The sequence below is a fragment of the Sapajus apella genome, unplaced genomic scaffold (genome assembly GCF_009761245.1).
Source record: "Sapajus apella isolate SASKATOON/1434 unplaced genomic scaffold, GSC_monkey_1.0 scaffold37, whole genome shotgun sequence".
NCBI lineage: Eukaryota > Metazoa > Chordata > Mammalia > Primates > Cebidae > Sapajus > Sapajus apella.
In genome coordinates this window covers 19,650,042-19,658,715 of record NW_022436977.1, presented here as the reverse complement: position 1 = coordinate 19,658,715, position 8,674 = coordinate 19,650,042, and positions in this window count along the sequence as shown.

Here is an 8,674-nt window from a genome sequence, read left to right as displayed (position 1 = left end):
GAGTGGCTGGTTGTGAGGGTTGCAAGATGGGGATTCTCCAGGAATGTAAAAATATCTCACTGTGGGTGAGTTTCCAAAGACCTGGAAGATCCAGAGGTGTTTCAGGCCCAGACACAGCTATTAGAAGCCACCTATGGCCCAGACGGATCACAAATCCCTTACATTGAGCAGGTGAGCAAGGCCATGCTTGAGCTGAAAGCTCTGAAATCTTCAGCCCTCACTGAGGTCGTGGTTTATGGCTCCTGTTTGTACAAGCTCTGGACCAAGTGGATGCTACAGTCCATGGCTCAGTGGTTCCAGCTACTCTGTTCCAGCCTGGTGAGTTAAGGAAAAACCATCTGTTTTGCGGTCTCTGCCCTTGCTCTTACTTATCTTGTTGTGAATATCTTTTTTGAACGTTGCTAATTCAAGAATAAAGTTTTAAATAGTTTTAAATACATTTTAAATAGTTTTAAAAAATGACATAGAGGCCTTTGCCTTCCGTCATCCCCATAATGCATAAGATCACATCCATCTATCCCCATAATCAATTGTCATCACCCACCGGGCCACCAGACTAATGCTAGGGTCAGAGAATACTGTACCCTAGCACCTCACTTAGCTGCTAAGGGAAACATGAATCATATGCTGAAAGAGCTGCAGGATATAGCTAATATGTATTGGCAGGAGCTGGGAGTGAATATATGGAACTGGATTCTAAGGAGTCTGGATCAGTGGAGATAAAGAAGAATTTATGGATGAGGGACCACTCTTTCATAAAACAGGATTTAACACCTTGGGAAATAGTGTTAACTTGCTGCCAAGATAGTTTTTGAGAAAGCTTCGAAAAAATGTAGCAGAAAATTCAGACTGCCTTGGAACATAGTAAAGGAGTAAAGGGCTCAGAGATCTGTGCTTTGTAGATATATAAATCTGGAAAACCCATCTGCTATGTTCTGCAGAAGAATCCAGATGATACTCCATTTATTTATTATTTATTTATTATTATTTTTAAGACTAGTCAAGTGCTGTAGTGAGAAGGGGGCAAAGTAGAACAAGGAGTTCCATCTGTAACTGACTGTGAACAATCAGTTGAGATAACTCACTACCTTTGGACCAGCCAATACTCCATTTATTAAAGGGGTAAGGAATGTGCTGGTAAAAGAGGGCATCGGATTCATTGAGAAACTCAGTAATGACTATCTTCTGCAGGCCAGGGCCACAGAAGTAAGATATACCATTATAAAACTGGGATCCCTAATAGCCAGGGCCACGAGAGGATCCTATCATGTAATAGAGGTTAGATATTAGCACTTAAATTATTGCATGCAAAGTGGGTGAGATTATCATAGTAAGCAGAAAAGTGTTTTCCAGAGGAGTCTGATACATACAGGGGTATGGAGATGGTTAAGAGATGATGGGTGTAGGGGCAAGGTGGACATCCAGTACAAGTTTTGACTATTGGTCAATCTATAAGATGAAAAGAAATCAAGAATGAATGATCAGGAGGCTGAGGGCAGGGGCCCGAGTAAAGAGTCATAGTTCTTTGCCCAGTTTCTATATCTGAGCCAGTTTTCAGATCCAGAACCCAATGGGTGAAGTCTGCTATGCCAGATGTATCCTTGCCAGAAAAGACTAGTATGGTCTCAGGTACAGCTGTTGACCTGATGAATGCAGTCCTTTTCATCCTAATAAGAAAGGAGAATAAGAATCAGTTCCAGCTGGGTGCGGTGGCTCATGACTGTAATCCCAGTACTTTGGGAGGCCAAGGTGGGAGGATCCCTTGGGTTTAGGAGTTTGAGATGAGCAATATGGTGAAACACCATCTCCACAATAAATGCAAAAATTAGCTTGGTGTAGTGACGCACACGTCTAGTCCCAGCTACATGGGAGGCTGAGGTGGGAGGATGGCTTGAGCCTGGGAGGCAGAGGTTGCAGTGAGCCAAAATTGCACCACTGCACTCCAGACTGGGTAAGAGAGTGAGACCCTGTCTCAATTAAAAACAACAACAACAAAAAAAAAAAAAAGAAAAGAAAAAAAGAATGAGTTTGCATTCATGTGGGAATGGACACAATAAGTATTAATTTATGTTTCTACCTTAGGGCTGTGTTAACTTTTCTGTCCTTTCATGTAATATAGTAGAAGGACAGTTAGATCACCTGGAGATGCAGATTATCACATTGGTTTACTATAACTATGACTTCATTAAACTGGATGAGCAAGAAGTCACCAACATGTTGGTGGCCTTGGAAAAACTCTTGTGCTCCGGAGAGTGGGAGAGAAACCCTATGAAGATTCAGTGTTTCAAGACATCAGTGAAGTTTTTAGAGGTTTAGTGGTGGGCACGCTAGGACATCCCCTCTGAAGTAAAGGATACGTGGTTGAGTTTGTATCTCCCATCACTAAGAAGGAAACACAATACCTGGTAGAACTCTATGTTCTGGTGGCAGCATATACCAAGCTCCAGTTCATTTATGGAGTAATATGGAAAGCTTCCCAGAGCAAGACATGACTTTTCAGCAGGTCCAGCCTGTGGTGCAGGCAGCACTGTTAGTTGGGACTTAAGATTGAGAAGCCCTTATGATGTTGAAGGTGTCAGTGTTGGGAAAAGATGTCTTGTGCAGTTAATGGCAAGCCCGCATAGACCCTAGGATCTGGAGCAAGGCCCACCATCTACACAGAATTTATAGACCTTTAAAAAATCAGCTTCTGGGCTGGGTGCACTGTAATCCCAGCACTTTGTGGGGCTGAGGTGGATAGATCACAAGGTCAGGAGTTCAAGACCAGCCTGGCCAACATGGTAAAACCCTATCTCTACTAAAAATACAAAAATTAGCTGGGCGTGGTGGCGGGCATCTATAATCCCAGCTATTCAGGAAGCTGAGGCAGGAGAATTGTTTGAACCTGGGAGGTGGAGGTTGCGGTGAGCTGAGATCACACCATTGCACTCCAGCCTGGGAGACAGGGTGAGACTCCATCTAAGAAAAAAAAATCAGCTTCTGATATACTACTGGCTTTGACAGAAATAGAGCATCTGATTAGGTAATATGTATCCATGTGGCCAGAAGGGCCCAGTATGAGCTAGCTTCTGGGTTCTGTAAGAACCACCAAGTCATAAGGTCAGGTAGGCCTAATAAGCAACCCATTGTAATTGGGAAGTGGTACATCTGGATTGTGTCCAAGCAGGGTAAGACAGAGGGTACAACTATCACATAGGTAACACAAACCCCAGTTATGTTTACAGACATTGCCACATTTATGGTTTTAGCTAACATTACCTGGGTGAAAATATATCGCGAAACTTTGTCTTAGTAAGGTTCTAACTAGGAAGACAGAAATTATTCTGAGTATTTGAAAACAGAGTTTATGACCGGGCACAGTGACTCATGCCTGTAATTCCAGCACTCTGGGAGGCTAAGGCAGGCAGATCACCTGACCAACATGGAGAAACCCCGTCTCTACTAAAAATACAAAATTAGCTGAGTATGGTGGTGCATGCCTGTAATCCCAGCTACTCAAGAGACTGAGGCAGGAGAATCACCTGAATCTGTAAGGCAGAGGTTGTGGTGAGCTGAGATCAAGCCATTGCACTCCAGCCTAGACAACAAGAGTGAAACTCCATCCCAAAAAAAAAACAAAAATAGAGTTTAATAATGGAGAATTGTTACTATTGATAGAGAATTGTTATCAACAGGGGATGGTGAAGCAATCCAGAGATTAGCAATGATAGGCAGCCACTGTCCCCTTGGTTGGAGAGGAGGTGGTGTTCCTGGAACCCACGGGTTGGGGTTACCTGGTATGCCAATCGCCAATTTATTGTCTCTTCACTCCAAATCCATTCTTCATTGCCTATAGTCATAATTCTAAGACGGCCCCAAAGATTCTCACCTTCCTGGTGTACAGATCCTGTGTAATCCCTTTTCCTTGAGTATAGATGGGATTGTGAACATGATGGATTTTACCCCTATGGTTAGGTTACATCAGATGACAAAGGTGAATATGTAATTATGATCTCAAATCAGTTGGCTTTGAGTTAATCAAAGGGTGGTTTTCCTTAGTTGGTCTGACCTACTCAGGAGCTTTCTTGAAAGGGAAAGAGGACATTCCTTGGGAGAGGAGATTCAAAGTTAAGAGGGCCCATGGAGGGGGCAACATGGCCAGGGTAGCCTCTAGTTGTTGAGAGTGGTCCCTGGTTGACAGCCAGCAAGAAAACAAGGTCTTCAGTTCTACAACTGCAAGGAACTAAATTCTGCCAGTGGCCTAAATGTGCTTAGAAGTGAATCACTTCCTAGTTGATCCTCCATATGAATATGTAGCCAGCTAAAACCTTGATTTCAGCGGTGTGAGACCTTGAGCAGAGGACCTAGACAAAATGTGCCAGACTCCTAAGCCACAGGAGCTGTGCAATGATAACTCTGTGTTGTTTAAGCCACTAAGTTTGTGGTAACATGTGATGCAGCTATAGCAAACTAATATAGGCCCTGTAAATAGTTCTCTTTGGGCATGATATTAAGCTTTGTTGGTAGATGGTGCTGGAGAGACATTGTAGGAGGAAGGCTTTTTTCTCTCTTCCTGACTCCCATGTGCTCCTCTCCCCGGTGCGTCTGCAGTCACAACCTCGTTTTGGTGAGGTTGCAGAGATCTTACTTAGATGCTTTATCTCAGTCTCAGGGTTGTGACTGCTTCTATGCACAGCATCTGCAGTACTTGGCTCCTGCAACACTCATGGCTTCTGTAGTGCCCAGCTCCTGCAATGCATGCAGCATCTGCAGTATTTCCTAGCTGGCAGTACATAGTACCTCCCCATGGGGAGTTTCCCCAGCATCCTCTAAGGTAGCTTTGGTGCCCCTAAGGTGGCAAGGTTTGGCATCTTTCTGTAAATAGCTTCTCTTAATACCTCAGCAAGTGCTTCTGGCATAGTACCCCAGCTTCACTATCCAGTGAGCCAAGGCTATTCTATCTCCAACAAGATCGGGATTTTCGTTTTGGTGAGGTTGCAGAGATCTTACTTAGATGCTTTATCTCAGTCTCAGGGTTGTGACTGCTTCTTGTATCTGCTATCCTTGTATTCTTTAGAATTCTCTTTCTTACTGCGTTACTCTTAATATATCTCTAATAGTGAATAATTTTATATATTTTAAAATTTAATTTAACTTAATTAAATTGTATTTTTTGAGTTGGGACCTTGCTATGTTGCCCAGGCTGGTCTCGAACTCGTGGGTTCAAGCAATCCTCCCTTCTTAGCCTCCCAAAGTGCTGGGATTACAGGCGTGGGCAGTGCACTGTGCCTGGCCTATATTTCTCCATTAAATTTTTCCTGTTAAATTACTATGTGGATTCTTTTTCCTGATTGGACCTTGACTAATGTATCTGACAAAGGTCGACTCATAGTAGGACTCTCCAGTTGGGAGCTGGGGCCAGACGGGAGAGTCAGTCATTGTTCCAGTTGCCTTCTGAGGCAAAAAGGAAGGAGGAGAAATACCTTGATTTCTTCTTTACCCCGCTTCCAGTCTCCCAGCCTGTAACTTCTACTAGTGCCTCCCATTGGCCAAACTCAGCTGGAAGCAAACTGGCACAGGGACCAGGAAAGACTAGCCCCTGTGGTATGGGGCAGAGTAGGAAAGGTGAGGATGGGACTGAGGGAAACCAGGAGTGATAAAATACTGCAGTAGTCATTGGCATTCAGGAATTAGTCCTGTTAAGTTTATGATGAGATACAGATAGACTATGTTTATCTCTTTATTAAGTTAATTAATTTAAAGTCTATTTTTTTCCCCTCTGGGAACACATAGTAGTATATTTTCTGAAAACTTAGAGGGAAAAATGACATCTTGAAATTGTCAGCTGTTAACAAATATTAATGCCTTTAAATATACTCTTTTATCTACCACATCAAATAAGCAGTTTAGAAAAAAAAAACTTTAAAATGAAGGTAAGTGAATAATTTTAAAGACAGCACTTTCATAAATAAATTCAAACATGTTGACAAAAAATTTACAGGAAGGCCAAAGACTGGGGCAATAATTTAGAAATTACTTGGTCCACTGACATTTTTAAGTTGAAAAAGGAATTGGAGACTTTGAACTCTTTATATTATTGACCTCATTACCTTATAAGGAAATTGAATTTTTAAAATATCATCTCACCTTTTGGTCTAAAGAATCTTTGGAAATAATTCACATTTAGCAGCCGAAACACTTTGAAGAGAACATTTTAAGTAAAAAAGGGACTATTTTGCAAAGCTAATGCAAATACTTACTTTAGCAATTTTAAATGAAGCATGATCTATCTCCTAGCTAGTTTAAATAAATCTATTCTAAAAGGAAAGCTGAGTCCTGGAATAATATATGATGTCTATGATCATCAAAATCACACTTCACATAACATTAGAATGAGAATAAAGTAATAATGACTGACGGCTACTTTGATATCTACATATCAGATTAACAAATGAGTTTTGTGAAAACCCCAAAGTGGAAGAGGGATCACTGTGTTTTGAATAATATTTAAATTTCTTTGAATGAATTACCATTTGTAACTAGTTTTACTAATAGTTCAAAAACACGGATACTATTTCAAATGATTAACATTCAGAATTATGAATATTCATTTACTGTCAGATATGATAAAACTAAATAAAAAATTAAAAAGGTACCCCAGCTGCCAATAGAAGCAGAACACTGGTATTGGTGATGTTCTGTATCCCTCACAGTTTGATGGAGGCTTGCTCTTGCCGCCCAGGCTGGAGTGCAGTGGCGCCATCTTGGCTTACTGCAACCTCCGCCTCCTGGGTTCAAGCTATTCTGTCTCAGCCTCCTGAGAAGCTGGGATTACAGGTGCCCACCACCATGCCCGGCTAATTTTTGTATTTTTGGTAGAGACAGGGTTTCTCCATGTTGATCAGGCTGGTCTCCAACTCCTGACTTCAGTTGATTCACCTGCCTCAGCCTCCCAAAGTGCTGGGATTACAGGTGTGAGCCACCACACCCAGCCCACAGCTTGATCTTCTAACTTTGCAGATTGGGAACTTCAGTTGCCAGCTTAGCCAGTTGACATTAACCTCTAAAAAACTCCTTATTATATGAAATTGATTTGTGTAAAAGAAGTGAATTTGTAATAAAACGTAGAATTGTCAAGCCCTCCGATATTCATTTAAGTCATTTAGTCCCTCTTATTTCAACAGAGAAGTCTACATAAGAAGCCAAATTAAGGTTGAATGGTTATTTAGGAAACCTAAAGTCTATTCAAGAGATCACATGGGCCGGGCGCGGTGGCTCACGCCTGTAATCCCAGCACTTTGGGAGGCCGAGGCGGGTGGATCACGAGGTCAAGAGATCAAGACCATCCTGGTCAACATGGTGAAACCCCGTCTCTACTAAAACTACAAAAAATTAGCTGGGCATGGTGGTGCGTGCCTGTAATCCCAGCTACTCAGGAGGCTGAGACAGGAGAATTGCCTGAACCCAGGAGGCGGAGGTTGCGGTGAGCCGAGATCGCGCCATTGCACTCCAGCCTGGGTAACAAGAGCGAAACTCCGTCTCAAAAAAAAAAAAAAAAAAAAAAAAGAGATCACATGAAGGTTAGTGAATATATGTATCCAAGGCACTAATAACAGAAATAATACTATTTCTTATAGTACATAATAAGTACATAATAAGTAGGTACTATTATTTACAATAGTGTCTTGCAACAGTTTATAGATCTTATTCATATAATGTGTGCTTGATTCTTACAAAACTATATCAAGTAATGGGTCTGGTATTATCATTACCATGCCTCCTTTAATGATGAAAAAAACAGAGGTTTAGAGATTGACTTGACTAAAATCTCATAACTGATATAGTTGACATTTGTTGTTTTGGTTGGGCCAGTGTCCTTCCTCTTTTTGGAAATAGGACTCTGATTTTCCTTTACAGTACTACCCATTGCCTTTCTATAATCCCTAGCAGGTCTGTCAATCAAGGGGCTCTGCTTTCTCTGTTATGTGTGTCCCACACTGACCTGTCAGGGTCCACTATATTCCCCTGGATGCAGAGGAGTATATGGATGGGCACGTAATCCAAGTCATTTAAGTGTTTATTTTTTTTTTTTTATTTTTGAGATGGAGTCTTGCTCTGTTGCCCACACTGGAGTACAGTGTGCAATCTTGGCTCACTACAACTTTTGCCTCCTGAGTTCAAGTGACTCTCCTGCCTCAGTCTCCCGAGTAGCTGGGATTACAGGCGTGTGCCACCACAGCGAGCTAATTTTTGTATTTTTAGTAGAGACAGGGTTTCACCATGTTGGCCAGGCTGGTCTTGGACTCCTGACCTCAAGTGATCCACCTGCCTCGGCCTCTCAAAGTGCTGGGATTACAGATATGAGCCACTGTGCCTGGCTTTGAGTTTTGTTTTTTTTTTTTTTTTAAGGGATTGAAATCAATGAATGCTAGGAGTGAGCTGGCTTCACCTGGGAGATGTAAGGATCATGAAATTATGGAGCTATATTCCTATCATATTGAGAGAGCTGCTAGAGTGAATGCTATGTGCGAGAAAGCGGAGTGGAGAATTGAAGGGAGAGAGAGGGAGAGATTCCTTTATCAGCTGAGGAGAAGACATAGAAATCCTTGAAGCCAGAGCAAACCCTGGACTTTTGAGTTCAGTGGATCAAAACTTCCTTGGTTTGCTTAGGAAGGTCTGGACTTCTCTACTTGCT